The sequence below is a fragment of the Gallus gallus genome, chromosome 3 (genome assembly GCF_016699485.2).
Source record: "Gallus gallus isolate bGalGal1 chromosome 3, bGalGal1.mat.broiler.GRCg7b, whole genome shotgun sequence".
Classification (NCBI taxonomy): Eukaryota; Metazoa; Chordata; class Aves; order Galliformes; family Phasianidae; genus Gallus; species Gallus gallus.
The window spans coordinates 90148063-90162109 of NC_052534.1; the positions used below are offsets into that span (position 1 = coordinate 90148063).

Sequence of the window (14047 nt, forward strand, 5' to 3'; positions counted from 1 at the left end):
CCTGTAGGGACTGGTAACAAGTCTGTATTCTTTTTGTCCAGGAGATTAAGTATATCTATTGAAATTCAGTACCAGCCTGATCCCATAAGTGAGCCTCCTTACTTCAGCATCTGTCTTTTGTTTAGATAAAGCAGAAGCTTTTCACACTTGCAGTTGTGGCATTAAACATTGGGATGGAGCTCTTTGATGGGAAGTCCTGCAGTCCTGTCTGTGGAGTATGCACCATTCCTTAACATATCTTGACATTTGCTAGACAAAAAAAAAGGTATCTAGGAAAGAATGGAGCCAGGATGAGCATTACAAAGATCCTTAATCTAGGTGGGACCTTAATGCAAATGTTGTTTTTGGCATAATGGGATGAAATTCATCATGAGACTGCCTACTGTAGTTACCGAAAATCTAATCAAGAAAAAGAAGGATGCCTGCAGCACAATTCAGTTTGCTATCATAGGAACATCAACTTTAAGGCAAGCTAAATCTCCCTCTGAGCTCTATTGACTGACTTATTTGGCATTATACGGAATCAAGTTTTATCCTTTTAGCCTTGTATTTGTAAAGTTAATCTATACCTTCTGTAATTCAAATATCTGTTGATTTATCATGTCTGTCAAATTTACATCAGATGCTATGTCCTCCTTCCTATCCAATCAACATTTCTGCTTCTTCATTTAGCACCTCTTCAAAGTCACTACTCCTTTTAGTATCCTTGAATTAGGCTTCATAATACTAGCTTATTTCCTGAAATACTCTAAATATTGTCTTCCTTCATAATATTAAGCATCTGAAAAAGTGATTGTTCTCCATGCAGAAAAAGCATGAGAAAGATTCCCCAAATTGGAAACTGATGTCTTCTGGACAACTGGACCAACAGAACTCCTAAGCAATTTTGTAGAACTTAAGTCTGTACCACAGACCTCTTTTTCACATGTATTAAGCAACATTGATTGTGTGTTTGTTTGCATGTGTCATTGTAGTACATTTTCTAGTCAAATACTGCAATACTTTTTTTCCTTTGTAAGTCTATACTCAAGACTCTGTCTCTCAGCTTACCAAACAATAAAGATAACCCCTCTCCTAATTAAGTGTCCAGGGCCATAGATGTGAAATAGAATTACATTGTCTAGTTTTTTTATTTTTGCATGTTCATAAAGCTGCAATAAATTAACTGTGTGTAATTTGCTAACCAAGAAAGAACAAAGAAAAACATATTGGTTAAAACATGCTACTGAGAATGAAATTTTTCATTTTGCCCTACCTTGACTATGAAGGAATTGTGTTCACACACATCACTATAACTATGTTCATATCTGGTAATGCCTGAAGTATCAGTAAGTCAATTGTGTGCCTAGGTTGTAAGAAATACTCAGTTAACAGCAAGTAGTTACAGTAAAACTGCATCTGAAAATGGAACTGGAATATAGTCTGCTGACTGCTCATAGTCTGCCATGTAGTTTTTCTCCTGCTTTGTGATTTAATGGACTAACTTTCCCCAGAATTCCCCTACAAAATACACACAGATGTGATCATAACAAATCAAAGTCTCCAAATTGTGAAATACTCAAAAATAGTTCTGAAGACATATGAAATCTGATTATGAAAATGTGTGGGCAAAACAGAATCCATAATACAAGTACTTATGTATATGAGACAAACTAAGGAAAGGTAATGTTATTACTGGCTAAAACAGAGAATACTTATAGAATCACACTGCTGAAAGGCATGTCTAAGTAGCTTTATAAACTGGACAGATAAATTGTACTTAATCTGTAAATATCTTGCTACAACATTTTCTTTGAAGTAGATTCTGTGACAAGGCTTGAGCACCACCACACACACAAATCAACTTTAAGTACTGGGAAAGGAAGAATAGCAACACCTTCTACTGTCCAAGGCACTGTGCTATTCACATCTACCTATATATTGGTAATCTTTTAATTAACATGCATAGATACCTTCTTTGTAGTCACTGGGGACAACTGGAAAATCTCAGCTATAATGGTCAATAATCATAAGATGACAGCACCCAAAAGCTGAGTAGTCACCTGAGTAATTACAAATTTGTTTAATGTTCATAACATTTTGGCTAGTTTGATTCTAAACACACATGCAGAGATGTAGAGCTAGTCTGCAAATCTCTGTAGATCTACTGCTGTAAAATCTTTTATCCAAGTCATCATGTCTCAACTTATATTTACTTATCAGGTTAAGATTAGGAAAGCAGGTAAAACAAAGTCTTGTTTAATCAAGTAGGCTAAAGTTCAAGGGAATGTTGCTAGGTTATAGACTACAGCTGATGTAAAAAAAAATACTCGGGATGGTCCTTGGCATTCTTTTGATCTCTGCCAAATAGGATCCTCCACAATAATTCTAAGACAGGGACAGTGATCAGTAAGCAGTTTGTGTGACCACAGAAGAATTCTTCTTCAAACAGTTCTTAGGCATCTTAAGAACTGACTTGATGTTGACTGTCCATGCCATCTCTTCTCAGTAGTCCATGAATAGTAGTTTTTTGAAAGAGCATGATAAAGAAGAGGATAGCATGTTCCCCCTTACCCCTCTTTTAGATTTTAAGAGTTGTTATAATGATCCATTGAAATTCAGTGTGTTGAACTGAATGTAGACCAATCCACACTACTCTATCCCTATATATATATCATTGTCTTGTTTGCTTTTATGGTATGTTTAGCAGCTGGCATTCAGCTTGCATTGCTTAATTTTGAATAACATGCTAAAATACTAAGAATCCTATTATTTCCCTGCATTTACTCCTTGCCAAATTGCATGTATTACATTTATCATAGGCAGATGCTGCATAGCATACAAGTACTTGAGTAATAAACCCTCAAAAGGATTAATCAGAAAGATTAAATAGTTTCTCACTTTTCCTAAATAATGAATGGACTTATGGCTGTGTTGCTTTTTCTCTCAAAGGTAAAAAAGGAACAAACTGGAAAATATCGCTGTAAGTGAAGAAAGTATTCTGCATTTCATGTCTCTGTAGCTTTCTAGAGAACATTAAATGCAGTTGATAAATGGTATCCTTCTGTAGGTAACATATTTGGGGATGATCTGTGACTCTGTAAGAAAAGTACTAAAATGTGTTTGTTAATTAGACAGTTTAGGTCATTGGACTGGCTACAGAATTAGGAACTAGAGACTCTTTAACTCCATGATTTTCTACAAAGTCCTTAATAACACTCTGCTGACGTCAATAGAATTTAGACTTCAGTGTTTACTGTCTCATCAGTAAGAGAGGGATAATACTTATCAACCTTTCAGGGATGGCAAAGGATTAGTTACCTCATAATTATACAGTGAGGTAAAAGGCAAAACTCTGCTACTTCCTTCCTAAATACTGAACCATGATACTACCAGTTTCTTCTTGTATCCAGATGAAGGTGGAAAGCACATCTGTTACTTATCTGCAGTAACTTGTATGAAAAACTGCAACATTTTGTGCTTGCTGAAGCAAAAAATACATTTCCACAGCAGTAGTTTAACCCTACTTTGAAGCACGCTTTGAGTAGTAAGCTGGTAGTGGAGAAAAAAATGGAAGGAAGCTAAAATAGTAGCTAGGGAGCCAGGTCATAGTGGCTAGTGAATGTCATAATTAAAAATAAATCAATTTGGGAGACTTGCAGATTCATCTTCATTCTTACAGTGAGTTTTCTGTGAAAGACAACAAGGATAAAATAGTTGAAAAAAACACCACTTGCTTTTGCCTAGATCCAAATGTCAAAGGAAATATATATAAGATACATCATCTCCTTCATTTGCTTTTACACCAAAGAGTTTTTCATAGTTGTACACTTGGAAGAGTAGCGCAGTTTGGATGGTACTTTACAGTTGTTATAGTTGAAAAGACTACCATGATGGAAAAGAAACAATCAAGGAAGAAATGCTTACCCATACCCAGAGAGCTAGGCTCACGACAGAAAACTCCAAAAAGAGGGGGATTTCCAGAAAGAGATTCTTCCTCAGTGGTAGTTAGCCCTTAAATGGGATCTAGCCTGGCTCCACCCCTTCCAGTCACACAGGTGAACTGCCTTCCTGTGCTCCCACAGCTGACCCAGTCCTTGCCTCAGGTGATCAATCAGTGGTTCAGGCCATGACTCAACAGATCCCATACAGTAGTTGAATCTTTCTAGATTGCAATACATATGAATGTCACAATGCTGAAAATAAATACTTAAAAGTTTACTGGCACAGGGAGGACTGGTAGTTAATATACACCCTTGTAGTAAGGAAATAATTTTTCAATAAAAAGTCCTGTAAAAGACTATAGAGGACTATAATTTTTTGAATCCACATCATATCCTAGAAATATTGAAGAGGCATTTTTTCCATGCAATTTGATTTAAGGAACTGTCAAAGTCAAAACAGTATTGTAATCTTATACAATGTGAAGTTTTGAACATGAACAAAATTATATTTTGAAATCTTAAATTAATAGGTGTGTAAAACAGTAATGACCTACAAAGAAGAAAATAAGGTAGAGCCTGTAAAAAAGAGCAGAGATACACTAATTAAACCACTTTGAATATAACCTAGTAATAAAATACAGACTGAGTATATCCATGTGAAAATGGGAATAAGATGCTTTAACCTGCAGACAAGCACAGTAAATGTTTCTTTTATCTTCGTTTTCTAAGAACCTTTTAGCTTTTACATATTATAATGTACAACATAATCTTGATCAAACACTAAAAAGGTAAGGATTATATATTTAAAAATAGAAATTTTAAAAATTAAAATATTTTCTAATTTTTCTCTATCTTATATTTCTCATTTGGATGTTTCTACATTTTGGTAATAAATTTGGAATTAAATCAAATATATGGTTTTAGTATCAAGATTATTTGAGGGAATTTACTTTAAAAGAAGAATTCAAGACTGCAGTGTGCCCTTAAGTTCCAGTTGCAATTGGAAGACTGTAGGAAATATTTGCTAGCAGTTCTAACAAAAACATTTAAACTTCTGTGATTTTGAATACTGTATTTTAACTTTTGTATTAGTTAAAAAAAATCAAACTATTTTAATTCATCATCACAGTCTCTGTATGGATTAGATTCATACTTCAGGGATAATTGGAAATCAGAAATGGACAGAGCCACAACAGAAAGTAGAAGGAGAAACCTCTCCCTTGGTTTTATTTCCAGGTTTCTTCAATAGATTGTATTACTCATTCCATGCTCTGGAAATTTATTATTTACATTTCACTGCAGCTGGGAACAGACTTTTACTATTCCTCCTTAAACAGTTAGAAGAAAGCAGCTGTAGAAGAAACTGGGAATTTCTGGGATATTTCATTGTCAAAAACTGGACAAATCCAATCCAATGAGTAAGGTGAGAGCATCCATGGAATATAACAATAAAGATTTTATCAGAGACAGGAATTACAGTTTTGTCACAATCAAAGAAATGGAAAAGGCTTGGACTGAGAGTAAATTGTAGCCTGCTGACAATTGTTAGCTAGGAGACTCTCCTTCACTCCAGTGGACAGCATTCAACTAGTGGCTGCATTCCACAAATAGTCATCTTCCTTTACACTGGCAAAAAGAAGAATTAGTGCTTAGTTGGTACTATCAGGATTATGAAAGCAAAATCAACAAGATATTGCAACTGACCCTGAATATTACTACATGGGTAAAGTTACATATCTAAGTAGATGCATATAATCATAAGTAATGAAAGTCATAGATGCTTGCAAATCAGCCCTAAGACAGCATCATCTTTATGAATTTTACTTCATTGAGTGCCTAAAGGCACAGTGACCAAAGTCATTCAGCTGTATGCAGTCTGAAAATCTGCATTATTATTCATGTGTGTTTTTTCTTGTTTTTGTTGTAGTTGTTTGGGTTTTTTGTTTTTTCAAAGCAATGCGAATATATTTGCTAAATACTCATTGGTTTCATCTATGACTTCTCCAATTCCAATTTAATCTCTCTGTATTTCATAAATGACTATTTCCACTAGAATATCTAAAGAGTTTAAAAGCATACAAAACCAGTAACAATGATGCTAGACACATGATACCTATAATGACTTATTGCACAGTTTAACAAAACAATACTGTAGTTCCAGTCTTGAACTAGAATGTTCATCCTTTTGCTTCATAGTTTGGGGAACAGGATTATAATCTCACAGAGAGCAATATTATCATCATTTATTAAAAAACAAAACCCAGAACATAGCCATTATGGAGTACATGTCTATTGTAGTTTCATTGGACTTCTGTAACCACTACTCTTCCAACAACTAAAAAAGCGTCCACACTTGCCCAGATGTTCCAAAATGAAGATTTTAAATAAACATTAATGTGTGCAAATAATATATCTGAGTTATCTACTAGAAATTATATGAGTTTTATTATGCAATTACACTGTCCATAATTGTTTCCCTGGCATTACATGGTGCTGTGTGGTATGTAAACCACATGACTCCAACTGACTTTATGGAAATCAAGTTGCTAAAGCCATTTGAAACTAAGAATCTTTGAGAAAAATATGTAAGATACAGGACATAATAGTAATCTAATTACAAGTTCATTCATTTTCTTTATCCTTCTCATAAAGGAGATTGTCATAATAATTCAGTCGTGCCCTTTATGTAGGTATTACTCTTGGACAAAAAATACTTTAACAGGAATCTAAAATACAGCTACTGTGAATTCACACTGTAAAGGAATAAAAGGCTACTAAAAATGACATACAAAATAAAGTTTTAAAGACCTATATAGCCAGCAAAAGGTGTCATCACTATGAACAATGCTATGGGGAATGAAACTAATGAGACAGCTATAAATCATCCTTTCTAACTTAAATTTATATATCTGACTACAGAAAAGCAAATCAAAGAAGCAAATAGATAAAAACAAATAAGTGAAATGCAAAGAATTGAAGGAAAAAGGCTTTAAGGACAGACATATATCTGGAAATTAATTGCTTAAACTTTAAGTAGCAACTTTGAAACCCCTGATGCACAGTTTTGAACTGTTGTCTTTTTTGGTAGTCCTAGAAATGCCGGTACCAGACAAGACAAAAGGAGAGCTATGCATAAACTGACCATTTAAAGGCATACAAAAATTTGCCAAATGTTCTTCAGAAAACTATTTTAGGTTTCCCTTCTCCATTTTTTTTGTAACTTTCTGAAGTTTCTGAAAACATGATTTTCACCATTAAGTTGAATCAAACTATGTATTATAACAGACCAAAAGAATAACTCTTAAAGAGAACCAAAGTTATTCCACATATTTAATTTAGATTGCAAGAAAACACTCATTACTTTTTTTTCATTAACTCAAACTCATATTTATGCTTGTAAAGGAAATCACCGCTGTTCAGAGAGTGGAGTAAATCTCAGAGCTAAGCTTAAGTAAGATTTGAGAGGTTGCTAAGGAATGCCTTTATTTTTGCTAATTATCTGTGCAAGCTTGAATTTCACAGTCTTCTTCTGTTATATTTGCTTATGTTAACAAACAGAAGAAAGGAAGGTGTTCATTTAGTTATATTTCTCTCTATTTACAATTGTTAAGTCAACACACTGGACTTTCCTCAAGGATGCCTATCATCATAGCTTTATTAAACAAGTTCTAGTTCTTACATGATTGGTCAAATTTATTGTACTCCAATAAAGCCAGTTATTTCAGATTAAGGTTTTATGTGCACAAATTAATGTAAGATTCTTAAGGATGCTGAGCTTCAGATAACTGAATTCTTGTTTCTGTAATGTGGGCAACTGGAAGACTTTTTTTCTTTTTTTAAGGATTACATTTAGGAATCCTTGATGATAATTCAACGCAGTTGGCTATAGCTAACAAGATGTTCACTTTTAAATCACTTTTATTTGATATGGAATTTATGGGAAGTCTATGAATACTCATTATACATTTTTTAGAGGCAAAGAGTGATTTTTTAAGAAATAGTAAGGTGGTTTATAAAGCTGTTTTAAGACTTCTGGATATAAGGCTATGATGATTGCAGGTCGTATTTACATAATATGAATTCTTATAATATTTAGATTATTTTAAGACAATTCTAAAACAGTGGAATCCTCTGGGGAAAGTGAAGTTGAAATGCTGTAAGTTAGGAAGTACATATCTTAAAAACCATATTTGTTTTATAACAAACTATTTCTTGTTCATTATTAATCCACTAACAAAAACATGTTTATTAAACTAAATAACTTCCTACAATGTACAGAACAATATTATAAATAATAAACAAGAAAAATACATTTTTACTATTTCATTAAGCATCAGGGATTTTGAGCATAGCATTTTGCATACCTCTCAAATTTATCAAAAACATTACTTTTTAGAGAGAAATTAACTCATACTTAACTGTAAGCTATTTCATAAAAATAAGACAAATATTTATTAAAAATAAAAAACATATATAATGCTAGGAATGCTATTTTTATTGAAAAAAATCTCATAAACATAGTTTACTTTGAAAGTAGCACCTCCTATTTATTTCCATTGAAATGACAATGCAGTGAGCACAATAACACTGATATAGCAAATTCTCAGCCATGAAACACTATTTTTCATAATAGTCACCCCCATTAGTTATTCATTATGGCAGCACTGAACAATACCACATTCATAAAAATTATCATATTACAAAGGAACAATGAAATAAAGAGCTTACCTGTATCCCAGGCTTGCAGAAGCACTCCAAGAGGAGTGATCTTCAGATAGAGAACCTTCCTTCTTGGGAGTCAGCCCTTAAATGGGGTCTAGGAGGGGTGGAGCCTGGCTCTGGTCACTCAGGTGAAATTGCATTCACCTGTGCCCCTGTGGCTGACTCAGCGCTCACATCAGGTGGTCAATCAGATGTTCCGGCCTTGATTCAACAGTTCCCATACACTTTGCTTCATTCACATTTTCATGTCAGACACTATTTGGTCAGATTGTCCCTCTGCTGCCATCTGCCATACAGCAAAAAAATGTAGAAGAATATTAGTGGGAAGGTTCAGCCTCTACTGCCATATGACCAGCATCCACCTCTGACTTCACAGCCCCTCATAATGAAATGGGAGGCACTACTTTCGGAGCAGCAGAAATTCTTAGATGGAACAATTTTGCCATTAAATTAGATGATGTCAAAACACCTCATGAGCAAGCATTAACATTAAAAATATCAAAAATATAGGAATATTCTTGAAGGAATCATTTATAACTTTCATTTTGATTTTGAAAAAGTATAATTTTTCAGTTTTTCTATTTGTAAAATCATTCATGTTAATGCAGTGGTAGCATGTCTCACAAATATTTTGGGCAAATACCATACATTAAGAAAATATACTAAATTGAAATGCTCTTTGGAACAGAAACTTTGTATTTCAGAATGTACATGCAACCAACATTAATACAGATTTAATTTCTCTTGATTTCAATGATCTGTTCCTGTTTCTTTATTGTTTTTATATTGTATCTTGATTTCTTTTTTTTTTTTTTTTAATGATGTGAAAGTGTCTGCAAAAGGAAGGTTGGAAAAAATATTTGATATTTTTTTTTCTAATCAGAGAAAAGGGATATACATAATTTTGATGTATGGATTTCCTTAGATAGCAGAAATTCTTACACAAATCTACCATAAATGGAATATAGATTCTCAATGTTCTCAATAGAGATTTGCAAAATCTCTGTTTTATTTATCTACAGATAAACTCCTGAGACCATCTGGACTGAATATGATCAAAACTGTTAGTCTAGGAGCTGGAGACCTGTTGTAAAGAACCAGTAGTTCTTTGGGACACAATTTTTCCTGTTACTTTGTAAACTGGTAAAAGTAAAGGCATCAGATGTTAGAAGTCAGATGGTAATACGTCTTTTCCTTTATTCTGAGTACACATACTTTTATCCAGTTGCTGTTTTCTCCAGCCTTGAAATAAAAAATGTAGCGTGATAGCACTGATGAGGGAAATGGAAAGACATAGGCAAATGCTGAAAAATAGTTATATTTCCTTCCAGAAGGACATGCTTGATAAATTTTGATTCTGGATGCTTCCATGAACATCACTTTTCTTAGCTTTGATTCATAGTCTGAGGCAGTTGCTTAATGAGCCATTAAACTGGAACTGACTTTGTTGTCCAACATCAGGAGAATGCATATAGACTCTGATCATGAAAACCTGTATCTTCAACCTTGACTTTTCCTAAAAAAACATATGGAAGCGTATATGTGCATATACATATAGTGTATTAAAACTACTGTGCATTATACTTCGTGCTCCTTTTATTCCAATGGAAAATGAGAAAATATTTATGGAGCTAAGGTGTTTTCTCTTATTTAATGCACCATTGGAAAGAATTTACATTTGCATTTAAAAAGTCACATGAATTAAAATAAAGGCTGAAAGAGTTATTTGATATGACAGTGAAACAAAATAATTTGCTTTGCATTAAACATTTTTTTTTCCACAGAAATGCTTCATGATGGCCAGAAATTGATTATTTTGGTTTTCTTGTTTCCCTGAAAAGAAAAAAATCTTGCTCCATTTCAAGCTGAAGAGAATCCATTTCTCTCTCCCTTTCCATGTTTGCTACCTAGACTTTTTAAAACAAACAAAAACAACCACTAAACAAACAAATAAATATAAAAATAAAATTGAGATGATTGTGTTATCCTTCCATCTCTAGCTCAGATATACTTGTTATATCAACATATTCAGAAAATATATATATATTTTTTTCATGGTATCTAATTACATATACTGTTAGGCTATTTGATTAAAGTCACGTTAACAGAAAGGAGCATAGAGACCCTAAGGTAGATGTGAACAGCCTAATATGCTTAGCAGATATGTGTCTACTCCACTCACTAGTCTGTTACAGGTGAGCTTCAGCCCCAGGGACCTTGGGGACAGGCCAAAGCAGAAGTCATCAAGGGCACCTCGAAGGCTCCTCATATCACCTTATGTCTCGCTCCAATTTATAGAAGGGAGAGGAGGTTCTTTGATATATGTATACCCGGCGTGAGATTAAGAAACAATGGTTCAAATGTTGGTCTGACCAGTTTATTACAAATCCTAGTCTTCAGGGAGATGGGGAAGAGGAGAAGGGTGATAGAAAAGATAGGAAATAGAAGCAAGGAGTCCTTATAGGAAGCAAGAGGGAGATATTCACCACCATGGTCCAACGTGGTTCGTAGTTCAGTGATTGATGTTCAGTAGTGGTGGGTCGTCAGACGTTGTTGTTCTGTTGACAACGGGTCCACGGCGATGACGACAACGACTGCAATGGCAGTACAAACTTATTTATAAGTCCAAAGTGGTCAAGTCAGCTCTCTTTTGAGTGACAGCTCAAATCCAAAGTGGTTGAGTCAGCTCTCCTTGGAGTGGCAGCTACTGGCTCTGGGATCTCAGAAGAAACTGTTTTGTTACCATCTTCCAGGACTTGCCAGCAGATAATAGGGAGCAGGGATGTCCATCTGCATCCTGTTTTTCACAGTTTTCCACACCAAGCTGGGGCTATTTAGTCACAGGCCAGATCTTCCACCAGTAACCACTCCTGAGCACTCTCTTCTGGAAGGAAACAGCTCCAAAGAAATGCTTTCAAATGTAAAATTGTCCACTCAGTGATGTTGATTGCCACACCACAACAGCCACCTCTCATCTAAGTCAGAGTCTTATTGCAAGAAATGCCTCAGAAAGCAAGGTTTGAGCCAAAAAACAAGGAAGGATTCATACACCCTGCCTTAAAGATATGAGGCTCACTGCTGAAGATTTTCCTGTACAATGGATTGCATATCTGTGTAAGATTGCATGAGTCAGCATATGGAGTCAGGCTATGAGTTACAGGAGACTGTTTATGTGGGTGTAGCTGTAACTTCTTGAACATAGATCTTTTCCACAGGGTGCGGTCCTGCAGTCCTTCAGGAATTTACTATTCCAGCACAGGTCCCTCACAGGCTGCAGTTAATAGCAGGAGCCTTATCCTATCTGGGCTCCTCTCAGTGGGCTGCAGCTTCCTTCAGGGCATATCTGTCTACTCCAGTTTGGTCTTTTCCACAGGCTGAGGGAGAAGTCTTGGATCTGGGGCCTGATTCACCTCCTCCCCATCCTTCTTCATTGACCTTGGAGCCTGCAGGTTTGTTTCCCTCACAATTTTTCTCACTCCTCTCTCTCACAGCTGCAATGTGACATTTTTCATTCTTTCTTAAATAAGTTATGACAGAGGTGCCACCAGTTTTGTTCCTTGGCTCAGCTTTGGTCAGCAAGGGGGCATGCTGGAGCTGAAAGTGACTGTGTCTGGCATAGAGCGGCCCTGGTTTCTTCTCATAGATAATGCCCCTGCAGACCCACTGCTACCAGAGTCTTACCATGGATACCCAATAAAGAGTGTGTGTGAGGCAAATGAGAGACCCAGAGATCCAGGGGCCAGTGAAAGGATAGACTAAGGTCCCTGAGAGCATTAGCTGTGTGTTTGTATCCCTGTGTGAGCTCATGAATGTCATGAAGCTATGGCAGCCCAGCCTTGTCTCTATTATGCTACCAGATTCAGTAGTTCCTAATGCTTGCCCCCATTCTCTTCTTTCTGATGTTACTGCTGGTTATGATTTAGAAACACATTTATTTCAGAAGCAATTTCAGTATAGCTGACCTTTTTCTTTCCAAGGCACATTTAGGGATATATCTTCCATTCATGTTGTCCTGTTTTGCCATAACGTATATATTCTAAGCACAATTGGAAGCTGTGAATCTACTGCTTGACATCTTGCTCTGAAGGAAGGAGTATAATTTGCTCCACTGTACAAAACAGCAGTCGTTCCAGCTATCTTAACCATGTTTTACTTTAGATGAAAAACATCTTTTCCTCGCCAAGTCCCATGGTCACTAGTCATTCCCTGTCTTCCTTTATTTTTCAGAAACCTTTGTTGAGTTTGACCATGATCTTTTCTCAAGCAGCCTTACTCTAGTTATTCACCTTCTCTTGGTTCTTACTTCTCCAGTTTATCATTCCAAACTTGTGCATCACATGCCCTTTCAGGCCTGCTCCCACTGTAAATTTATGGGAGCATTCTTTCCCTCTGCTTTCTCTTTGGATTCCCATTCCTATTCATTGTATAGTTCTTTATTTCAGATTTTTTTGCTACAACTGAAGGACTTTGGCTTTTGTTTTGCAGGTGATGTTGCATTCTATAAAGCTGAATTATATTTTTAAACTTTTAACTACTTTTTAACACAGGATATATAGAATATTTAATGATGGAAATGAGTGGAATATACTAACAGAAGGTATTAAGGAATGACAGACATCGTTCAAGACAATGAAACAAAGAAACCACCCAATTGATTAATGATACATTTTAATTTATATGCATTGATATCTAATATCATTAAAAATAATACCTAGTTCGTATTTGTTACTCATGTAGATGTAAAATAACTTGCTGCTTTTATAGATTAATTTTTGGCAGAGGTCAAGGACAGTTCATTAATATTGATTAACAAGTCTCCCTATCTAATTCAGTGTTTACATGAAGTATGCATATTTGTACTGCTAGTAGCTTCTTCAGAAAAGGTGTTTTTTGTTTGTTTGTTTGTTTGTCTTCAGCTTCATTCTATGTCTTTTGTAGGATACTATGGTAATGCTGACAGGTTTCATTCAACACAGATTTTCACACAAAGTCATTTTAGGTTCATTTAACATGAATGAATTTTACATTGTTACTTTTTAAATGAAATAAAACTCATACAAAGACTCTAAATATTGTAAGAAAATAGACATACCCTATGAAGAAATAAACTACACTATACTTCAAAAGAAAAAGATAGGATGTCAATACCATTCAAGACAACTTGATGAAATATTTTGAATATAATCCTTGAAGGATAATGGATTTTTTTTTTTTATCTGAACAACTTTTATTTTAACCTATGTCAAAATGTCACTTCATCAGTTTTCTGTCTACTGCAATTTTCTAGCATAAGTTCACATTTTTTATTTTACTTTGGATGTCATTTGACATTGATTTTTTTGGCAAGCCATAAATCTGTATGGAAACAATACTGAAATGCAGAATTGTTAACATTTATCTTT

General features: G+C 34.9%; 1 long non-coding RNA gene across 1 annotated transcript in view; it reads right to left on the bottom strand.

Annotated features, from left to right (window-relative positions):
* Positions 1–3958: 3958 nt before the first annotated feature.
* The window catches only part of LOC124417856, a 54115-nt gene continuing 44026 nt past the window's right edge, over positions 3959–14047 (bottom strand). The window contains exons 2-3 of the long non-coding RNA XR_006938912.1: positions 8652–8931; positions 3959–5549 (exon numbers count right to left, since the gene is read on the bottom strand). This is a non-coding gene — a long non-coding RNA (uncharacterized LOC124417856). The remainder of the gene's footprint in view (positions 5550–8651; positions 8932–14047) is intronic.